This window comes from Zootoca vivipara, chromosome 6 (assembly GCF_965207765.1).
Source record: "Zootoca vivipara chromosome 6, rZooViv2.hap1.1, whole genome shotgun sequence".
Lineage (NCBI taxonomy): Eukaryota > Metazoa > Chordata > Lepidosauria > Squamata > Lacertidae > Zootoca > Zootoca vivipara.
Window position 1 is genome coordinate 29183527 of NC_142589.1, and position 10448 is coordinate 29193974.

Consider the following 10448-nt stretch of genomic DNA (forward strand, 5'->3'; position numbering starts at 1 on the left):
GTGCAGTAAAATAGATACCGTCATTAATTACATTGGGACCCAATTCATTAAATAAGGAACTGTTTTATCTGCTTATCTGCTATCTGCTTATCTGCTAAATCGGTATTCATGTTAATGAATTTATTGTCATTAAATTCTACAATCTAAGCTATATAATTCATTTATTATGTTGATATTCCATGTACTTAAATATGCTCTTACCTATTGACAGCATTTCTGGAGGTATGCAATAGCCCCAAGGCTTCATTTTGCTTCTCTGCTCCCACTTAACAGACTGCATTGTAAGATCACTTTCCCAATAGCAGGGATGGGGACATGTGGCCCTCCAAATGTTGTTGGACTGCAACTCCCATCAACCCAAGCCAGCATGGCCAACGGCCAGAGGTGTTGAGATGCATAGTCCAACAACATATGGAGGCACACATTCCCTACCCCTGACAAGTAACTCATGATCTGCTGTCATCTTGTCCAGGAGAGGCTAGTCCAGCAATTTATTCCATTTCTCCGAAAAGGCCTGCTCTCGTGTTGCCACTCTTTTTTCTTACATATTGTAATTTACAGTGGTACCTCGACTTACGAAGGCGATCCGTTCCGCGGCGCTCTTCGTAAGTCGAAACCTTCGGAAGTCGAGGCATTCGGAAGTCGAGGTACCACTGTATTTACTACTTTTTTAATTCAAATTGTAATTCAATAAAAACCTCAATGTAAGAAGCAATAAAAATATGAATTAAAAGTCAATAGGAATATTTAATGTGGTAGATGTGGCATCTTCAACGATAAATCCACAGATGTTCTGCTGACCACCTGAATGAAACTCAGACCATTGAAGGTCTGCGAACCAATTTGGCAAAGTGAGATATAAATAACTGGCAATAAACAATAGCTATAATTGACAAGAATCACAACTCTTGTCCCTCCTTCCCTTCTTTTTCCACCCTCTTTCTTCTTACAATCCAACCCATCATTCTTTCATCCCACCAGTTTATCCAAACTATTGTGTTAGAAATCTGGGTTTTATGCACAAAACCATGCTTTCCTGTTGGCCATAATACAAATAGCCTGTTCATTTAGCCTATCTGATTTGCATATTCATAATTGGCCTAACCTCTATGACTCCTCCAAAACCTCCTGCGATGCTGTTGTCTTCTCCTTCCGCTATAGCTCACTAGCCACCCTAGTGTAATATGGCTTTGGGCAACAAGTGTAAAACGAGGGAAAATATTTACAAAATTAGGCAATGTTTTTTAATGCCCCTGCTTGAGACCAATTGCAAACCCTTTTATCATGAGAGTACAACACTTCAGAAATTGGCAAGAAACAGAGGCCAAATGAATGAGCCTCTTTCCAACTGTGACTGAGATTTGGCAGACATGACTGGAGGTTCCTCACTCTTTCTGAGGTTGAGAATTGTTGGGAAACTGGACGGCAGTGCTCCCAATATTTGATGAAATGCAGCCTGCACTATGGAAAGTAATACCTTACCTTGGACTGCACAGCCATTAATACTCTTAATGCTCCCTGCCATTCATGCTAAGCATCTTTCCAATGCTGTTGAATTACTGTGTCTGGGATTCCCAATCATTTCCTTTCCCTGAGCTGCATATTCTGAAAGACTACATTCCCAGGACCCTGGAAGTGTTTTTGAGGTAGGGTGGGGTGGCAACTCAAGGCAGTCCACTTAAAATTGAAATGGAAATGGGTTCTAACTGAAAATATAGTTTATGAATATTATTAGGATACCCTGGTTCCCCTCACAGAACTACAGTTCTCAGAGTCATTTAACAGTCAATCCGTATTCCCAAGGAACTCTGGGAATTGTTCTCCTAACAACCTTAACACCCATAACAAACTACAGTTCCCAGGATTCTTTGGGGAAGCCATGACAGTTTAAAGTATTATGATACTGATTTACATGTATCGGGCAGATGCAGAGCAAGTCTTGCTGAAGAAGAATCTTGTGCAAAGGCTACTCAGTTCTCATTAACCTTTTAGAGTTACTTTGAGAAGGTAATAGCGATGGTCCATTATGCATTGGACTTCCAAGAAGCTTTTGACAAAATCCCACACTAAAGCTGCTTGAGTACACTTTAGGAGTCAAAGGATAAGAGGAACAGTCCTGTGATTAAGGAGCAAGAAGGAGAGGGGGGAAGAAGTCAGGTGTGTGTGTATTTCCCTAATGTGGCTGATTTTACAGAGCAGTGAGGGGACTGTAAAAAAGACATTAATGGCTGCATTCAGACAGGATTATTGCATTAGTTTTCCTGGTTATAATGCCATTTCCTAATGTTCCTTTTACACGTCGCTACCTGCTTCATTATGGAACTCTGGCCTTTTTTAATTGATGTATCACCATGTCCCTTTGAATTTCGTTCACACCCGTGACTATGGTGTGACACAGTGGTCAACATCATTGGTCATTTTGCTGCTGTGTATGCAGGTGTGCACTTCTGTTTCCCCTACGGCTCCCCATGAAAACGGCAGGAAAGAACTGTATGCCAGAATACAACCCCCAATTTCGTCCCAGTGTGTGATCCATGAAAACCTCAGGGATCTTGCATCTTACAAACCTCCCACGATTTTACTGGATAATGGGGATTTTGTTCTGGAAGCAATTAGCACAGAAATGAAGCCAAAACCTCCACCATATTCCTGTAGATTTCTAGAAGTAGAGTTTAAGTCATGTGAAAGATCACATAAAACATGTAAATTATCAGATAAGGAAACATCAGGAAAATGGAATAAGGTGCTGTCTGAATGCAGGGCGTGTCATGTTGCACACCTGAGTGCCAAAGAAGCATAATGTTCATTGAGATGAATGCCTACAGTGATGATACATGTAGTTCATTCAAGGAAGGTAACCTCGTTTTAGAAGCCTGCCACCTTATAGTGAAACTTCTGCTTTTAGGCTAGGGAACCTTTTTCAATATGAGGGTTGCATTTCCTTGTTGGCAACCTCCCAAAGGTCCCACGCTAGTGGTGGGCGGGGCCAGAGGCAAAAGTGAACTGAGCAAAATATATGATTTTGTACAATAAGCTATGCTTCAACCATGCAAAAATCAGCTTTCCATGCGTGCATGCACTCACTTATATCTACACACACTTCTTCATCCAGGCAAACAAGAAGCATTATCACAGTTCAAAGACATACAGTGGTACCTATACTTACAAATAACTCTACTTACGAATTTTTCTACTTACAAATGGAGCTCCGTCTGCCATCTTGGATGCGGTTTAGATAGGATTTTTTATACTTATGAATTTTTAGATAGGGTTACGAATTTTTTCTCCCAATGCATTCCTATGGGATTCGACTTACAATTTTTTCCGACTTGCAAATGTGTGTTCGGAACACATTAAATTCGTAAGTAGAGGTACCACTGTATTCCAGCCAGGCAAAATACTCGGGGGGGGGGGGCGTGTCCTGGGAAAAGTCTCAAGAGCCTCATAAACTTGGAGAGCCACATTCCATTCCTGGGCCTATGATGAATCATGAGGGCCAGATAACAAAGGCTTGAACACTGCATTCTAGCCCTGGGCTTGAGATTCCCTCCTCCTGTGTAACAAACCTTGGAACCTACAAGCTTCAAGCTTCATTGGTGGAGTCACCATAACCATATTATTCTGAGTCTCATGAGATGCATTTGGAAAGGGTTGTCTCCTCTGCGGCAGGATCATTCAAAGAAAGTTAATACAGCGGGATTATGTTAGCTATCCAATTTGGTATGGTAATATTGAGCTTTGCCAGCAGTGTCTCCTTAATTCTACCATATTTATTAAAAGCACTGCATTCACTATAGGCTGTGGTGTTCTGTTAGTTTGTCCTCAAAGCGTTGGTTCTGTGACCAGTGTCTTCCTTAGAAAATAGGAAATATGCTCTCTTGATTTTGAGCCAAAGCGCTCTAGATTTCATCCATGCAAGGTTAAATATATGCCCCAAAGTAAACACAAAATTAAATTCAAAAATCCCTTAAGCTCTTCTGTTTGAAATAAATCTCAAGCCTCCTGCCCCCCCACCTTCTTCTTAAAAAACCAAAGCAAAAAAAAGTCTTGTGGAAGATGATACATTCAGAGCTCTGCCTCGAAGAAAATGTATCACTCATCAGCTCATAAAGTTACCCTCTGCCAAACTATTTTGATCTGTATGTGTGCGTGTATACACATGAGGGAATGACATGACCACAGTGTGCAGGGAGGCAGTCAACTGAAATCCTTTTGTAAGCTCTGTCAGTTCTTTTGGTGGATACTGCTGAAAAGTGAATTTTCTCTATAAACGAGCTAAAGCTGGCGCATTGTCCGGACATCTGCACAGAGTAAAATAAACATCCATTTCAATAATGTATGGAATAAATCCTGCTTGAGCTGGCCTGGAGGGAATAAACAGAAGCATTACACAGCACATCCACAAGCAAGGGGTGGGGCATGCACTTTTCCTGCCAGCCAGATCTGGACACCACCGGTTGCATCATGAAGAGAGAACATGCTTTAAATTTATGCCGTGCATGCAGCCCAAGGCACTGTTGCTCCTGTACGAATGCGCCTTGCCCGTGTCTGTGAACCAAAAGCCCCAGCTACATCTCAGATAGCCTGCTTTTTCCTGTGCCAGTGAGGCTCATTTTGTACTCTCGATAGCAGACTGTAGGACAGTTGGAGTCAGTGCTGGCTCAAAGGTGTGCAGGGACTTAGGGTAACCATTTATGCATTAGCTCCCCCCTACTCACCCAAAGGAAACATACCATAGAGAAAAGAGGGGATGCATTTGCATAAAATCAGCATATGCTAAGGTCTATGTGCAAATTTAGAAATAATGACTGCAATTCAAATAGAAATACAGGCTGTCTCACAACAGTGAGGAAGACTTTGACCAGGTAGCACACGTGTCTGCTCAGTCTGCTGTCCAGCTACTCCCTGTTCCTGGTTGACAATAAGACTCCTGATCTCCCTTCTTAAGGGTCATTTTATCTTTAAACTGGACATGAACTGGGCAGCCCTTCAAATCAAGGACATCTTCAAACAGAGAACTGCCCTGCTATGCTTCTTCAAACAATAGATTGTCCTCTATAAAGTAGGGCATGAGACTACTCTAAAAAATGCTCAGTGGGCCCCCTATTGCTCACGTCATGATTGTTATCACTGCTCACCGAGTTCTCCATTTCATCTGGGCATGATCTGCACCATTGCCCAGCAGAAGGCAAGACTGTGAGGCTCCAGTGGTTTAGCCTTAGTATGTTCCCAGTTGTGCCAGCCCCTGGTGCTAGGGATGCATGCAAAAGGCACCGTTTCCCATTCTACACCAAAGTTGCCACATACAGAACTGTTTCTGTTCTGCTGCAGTTCATCTTTCACCAAAAACTGTGTTATTTGATTCACTCTCCACACTGGCAAAGTGTAACTTATGATATTCCACCCTATTATTTTCAGTGCTAAGGAAATGCAATGCAAATGGGTGTGTGGAATCAGTTACAGTACAGTACTAACATTTGTGGACTGAAAGCGACAACAGCAGCACATACCAATCTTATTCACTGGATTCATTTCTGTTCTGGGCATGGGATGAATATGTGAACATCAGCAACATTTTCATTCCTGTTTCCATTTTTGTCTGAATTCTCCAACACCCCTACCTGACGCTGGGTCTGATTATGTTTTTCTAGTATATCTTTGACCTATCAGTGCAGGCTAGTAACAGAGAGTAGAGCCCTCGGCAATATATCATGAGGCAGCCAGGGCAGTAACGCTTCCAATGAGATCAAGGATATTACCAGTATGTCCCTAGTTTCCTCTGTGAGTCATGATAGGAAGTCAAACCGTTTTAATGCCTGTCTGCTCAAATGTAATTCCTCAGCTGTCATTTGACAAGCAGATCCTTCAGGTTGAGTCTGCAAATAGCTGGTGTCCACCCACCATTCCTTTTATCACCTTTCTGATTATTACAGAAGCTCAGTTTGGAAACCCTTCAGAACAGTAAAGCCTGGAGATGATGGATGTCGAAATCTCCACACTTCTGCCCTGAGCTCTTTGAACCTAGTGGACAAATTTAATTAATACCCGACTCTGAATCTCCCAACAAGAAAGAAAAGAAAGAAAGAAAGATTCTTAACCAGAATCAGATGTCTTCAATTTTATATGCAGGATTCCAAATTCTCTCTGGAATAACTGTAAGACAACAAAGGGAATAAAGCCCAATGCTGAAGTGGCTGTAAATTAAAGTCCCACTGTTACTGCATGATTTGTCTTTTCTTTACTTCTCCTAGCCCTCATGTTAATTGGATGCCCCACAGGGGTAAAAGAAGGAAGGAAGGGAAGGGAAAAGGAAGCAGAGAGCACTTTTGATGAATTAGTAGGGGCGAGGAATAAATGGATCTGGGAAATGAAAATGTCATCAGGCCACGGCTTTACCCTATTACCCATTGATACAGAGAATTTCTGCCAATTAATTCCCATTGAAAGAGGTATGAGAAGGAGTTTGTACTGGTTGGCAGCAGGGGCAGGCAGGGGGACACATGTAGTAAACTACTGAATAAAGTACCGGTAACTTGCTCACCAGGGCCCAGAAGGGCTCACTTAGAGCCTTCATTACATATCTTACGGTGCCAGGTGAAAATGTTACTTTATAACCAGGCTTTGGGCTATTAACAATAACAATAAATTATTTATATGCTGCCCCTCTGACTGGGTTCCCTATGGCCTTTTAAATGTGTTTGTGGGAAGGGTTTTATGGGTTTGCTACTTTTTAAAATGTGTTTTGTGTTCCTACTTTATATTTTTATTTTGTGAACCGCCCTGTGATCTTTGGATTCAGGGCAGTATACAAATTAAACAAATAATAATAATAAATTCTCCAAACTCGTTGCCTCCAGATGTCTTGGACTACAACTCCGATCACCCCCATACGTCCGACTCTACAATTATATGGTTCTATGAGTTGTAGTCCAACAACGCCTGGAGGCCACACATTGGCAATATATATGAGTGTATATGAGTGTATATATATATGAGTGTATATGTGTGAGTGTTGTGGGTCAGGAGTCAGCTTCACCTGCTGAACAGTGAGTCCACCTGCAGCTGATCAGCCTTCAAGGACACAAAGGACAAGGTGCTGATGAGAACTAGGAGGCTTCAGCCTTCTTAAGCAGAGCTTCCAGCAGCAGTCAGATGCTGGTTACAATGCTTGTGGTTCCTGGTTCTATCTTGCTGCTTCCTGCTCATTTTGACTCTTGACCCCATGATCAATGGATTCCTGGACCCCTGGATCAACTGCCACGTGGATTATTGTTTGCCAAACCCTAGGACTGGACCTGACTTTGGATGTGGTTTCTGCCTCCAGGCAAGTACACCTCAGAGTCTCTTCTGGTTGGCTGGCTTCCCACTCCACTGAGCCCTGCACATTGTTGCTCAGCAACAAGACTATGAGTGTGTGTGTGTGTGTGTGTGTGTGTGTGTGTGTGTGTGAGAGAGAGAGAGAGAGAGAGAGAGAGAGAGAGAGAGAGAGAGAGAGAGAGAGAGAGAGAGAGAGAGAGAGAGATCAGCCCCCCCAACCTTTTGGGGCACATCTGGAAATCTTAAGAAACTCATGGACACCACAAAATACGCACTTCACAGAAGATGCTAAAAAAAAACCCACCCCCAAAAGGGGGAGGGGCCAAAACTACACAAGGCAAGAAATATGTGCCAAAAAACCAGGCAAAAACAGCCCCCCACCTCAAAAACAATAGGCAACACTCCCCAACCAAACCAAGACACAATTCTTAAAAGGTGGTAACCAAAAAGAAAGGCACTGTGGTGCCAAATTAGAGACCACTAGAGTAAAAATTGTAATGCAACAGTACATTTTATAATCAATTTTGAGGGGTTTTTTTTGGGGGGGCAGATGAGTACAAATGATCTTCCCGCAAAATTCTAGAGTGTAGGAAAGTATGCTTATTTTGCCATCTCTAGTGTTCCAGAAAGAGAGACTACACACTGTAGATTAAGTTTTAGAACTAAGACCGTTGCTGCACAAAACTTTGCTATTATTTGCTACAGTGAAAAACAGTGCCACATCTGATAAACTACCAAGATAGCTGATTGCAGTTGAGGGTGGAGAGAGAGTGGCAAAAATCCACTATATCTTTATACTCCCAAATTTAAGAGACAAGCAACTGCTACATCCGAGATTGACTTACAAATGCCTGAAGCAAGACAGATGATAAACAATTGTACCGTATGTGGTTTTTTGTTTGTTTTTTTTATTGACAGCATAAAATTCTAAATTTAAACTGCCAGGTAGGAAGATGTTGCATGGATTTTAAATGATGCTATATCTCACATTTATGAGCAGTCTTTTAATAGAAAAAGAGCCCATCTCGTGTCTGTGGCTGATAGCAAGCAAGTTAATGCAGCACTTTGGGAGTGCAGAGAATAATGTGGACAAAATGACTCTGTACTTGAAGGCAGATGAGAAGTAATTGTCAGCGATGACTGAGGAAGATAGGAAGCTGCCTTTAAGTGAGTCAGAGGGTTGGTCCATTTAGCTCAGTATTGTCTTGAGCAGTACTGGATTTAGGGTGGTGTGGGCACAGAGGACACTGAGCCAAGGGGGCACAATTTTTTTAAAAAAGGAATTACTGTGAAAATGAGTAGTATTGGGGGGAAGGGTGCCAAATTTTGTCCTTGCTCAGAGCGCCATATTACTAAAGTCTCCTACTTTTGCTCTGCTTGGGGGTAACCTTGGATGCCTCCCTTTCCATGGAGACACAGGTTGCAACCACAGCCAAGGTGGCATTTTCCCATCTCCGCCGCATTAAGCAGTTGGTCCCTTACCTTTCTCAACCTGATCTGGCCACAGTGATCCATGCAATGGTCACCTCTAGGCTTGATTATTGTAATTCGCTCTACGCGGGGCTGCCCTTATAACTGAACAAGAAACTCCAGCGGGTGCAGAATGCCGCGGCAAGACTCCTTACGGGTCCCAGCCGCAGGATCACATTCATCCAGTGCTTTACCAGCTGCACTGGCTCCCGGTGGAGTACAGGATCAGGTTTAAGGTGCTGGTTTTGACCTTTAAAGCCTTATGCGGCTTAGAACCCTCGTACCTATGGGACCGCCTCTCCCGGTATGCCCCGCAGAGGACATTAAGTTCCACAAATAATAACATACTGGAGATCCAGAGTCACAAGGTGGTTAGGCTGGCCTCGACCAGGACCAGGGCCTTCTCAGTAATGGCCCCGACCTGGTGGAACGCTCTGTCTCAGGAGACTAGGGCCCAGCGGGAGTTGTCATCTTTTCGTAGGGCCTGCAAGACAGAGCTGTTCCGCTTGGCCTTTGGACTGATGCACTCTGACCCCGGGGTTATCCCCCCCCTAAGGTTTTATCTTATAATGGTTTTATCTTACTTGTAGATTTTTAATTTTAAAATTGAATTTTAACATTGTATTAATCTGCATTTTAATTGAATTGTTTCTTTTATACTTGAGTTGATATTTTTGTTGTTAGCCGCCCTGAGCCCGGTCTTGACTGGAAGGGCGGGGTATAAATAAAATAATAATAATAATAATAATAATAATAATAATAATAATAATTACTATCTTGAGTCACTGGCAATAATTCTCCTTTGCTTCCTACAGAGTCTTTCCAATTCCCACCTGGAGAAGTCATTTGGGATTGAACTTTGGATTTTCTCTCTACAAAGCATTTCCTCTACTAATGAGGCGTTGCTCTGCCTAGGGAAGCTGCCATATACTGAGGCAGGCCATTCATCCATCTAAACTGAGGAGAAGCACATCATTTAGGCCAGTGAGGGGGTGCAGCCTGGAGAGAGAGGGTGTGGCCTGGGGAGTGGGCATTGCCTGATGAGATACCTGAGGGTCAGATGAAGGGGCCTGGAGTTCCATAATTGGACCTAGGCCTACGGCTCACAACCTCTAGTGTACATATTTTAAAGGAAGGAAGGAAAATGAAATAAAAGAACAAGTAAGTCCTATGTTGTCAGCTGTCTGGCATCATCTCCTATTTTGAGCTTGGCCACATCTGATAACAAAAATATCACTTGATAAATGGATTAACAGAGAAATTGATTGACAGAAGTTACATGGTAAGCAGGTGGAGAATCCATGACAGAGCTGCTGCCACTTCCCGTGCCCTGTTGGGTCCCACTGCCTAGGGAAGGAGGTTGGCAGCAGTCTTTTCTCCTAAGCCTGATGAGTCATAACTCAATGGTAGAGCACAGACATTGCATGTATAAGGTCCCAGGTTCAGTCCCCACAATTTCTGGGTAGGGCCGGTAACATCCTTTGCCTGGAGAGCCCTACCAGTCAGTATGGACAATACTGAGCTGGGTGGCCACATGGTCTGACTTAGTGCAGTTTCCTGTGTCAATATTTAATTACACCCTTTATTCAGAACCGCAAGGTTCTGAATAAAGGGTGTAATTAATCTAGAATAATTTTGAAGGAAGGGCCATCTGCCTTACA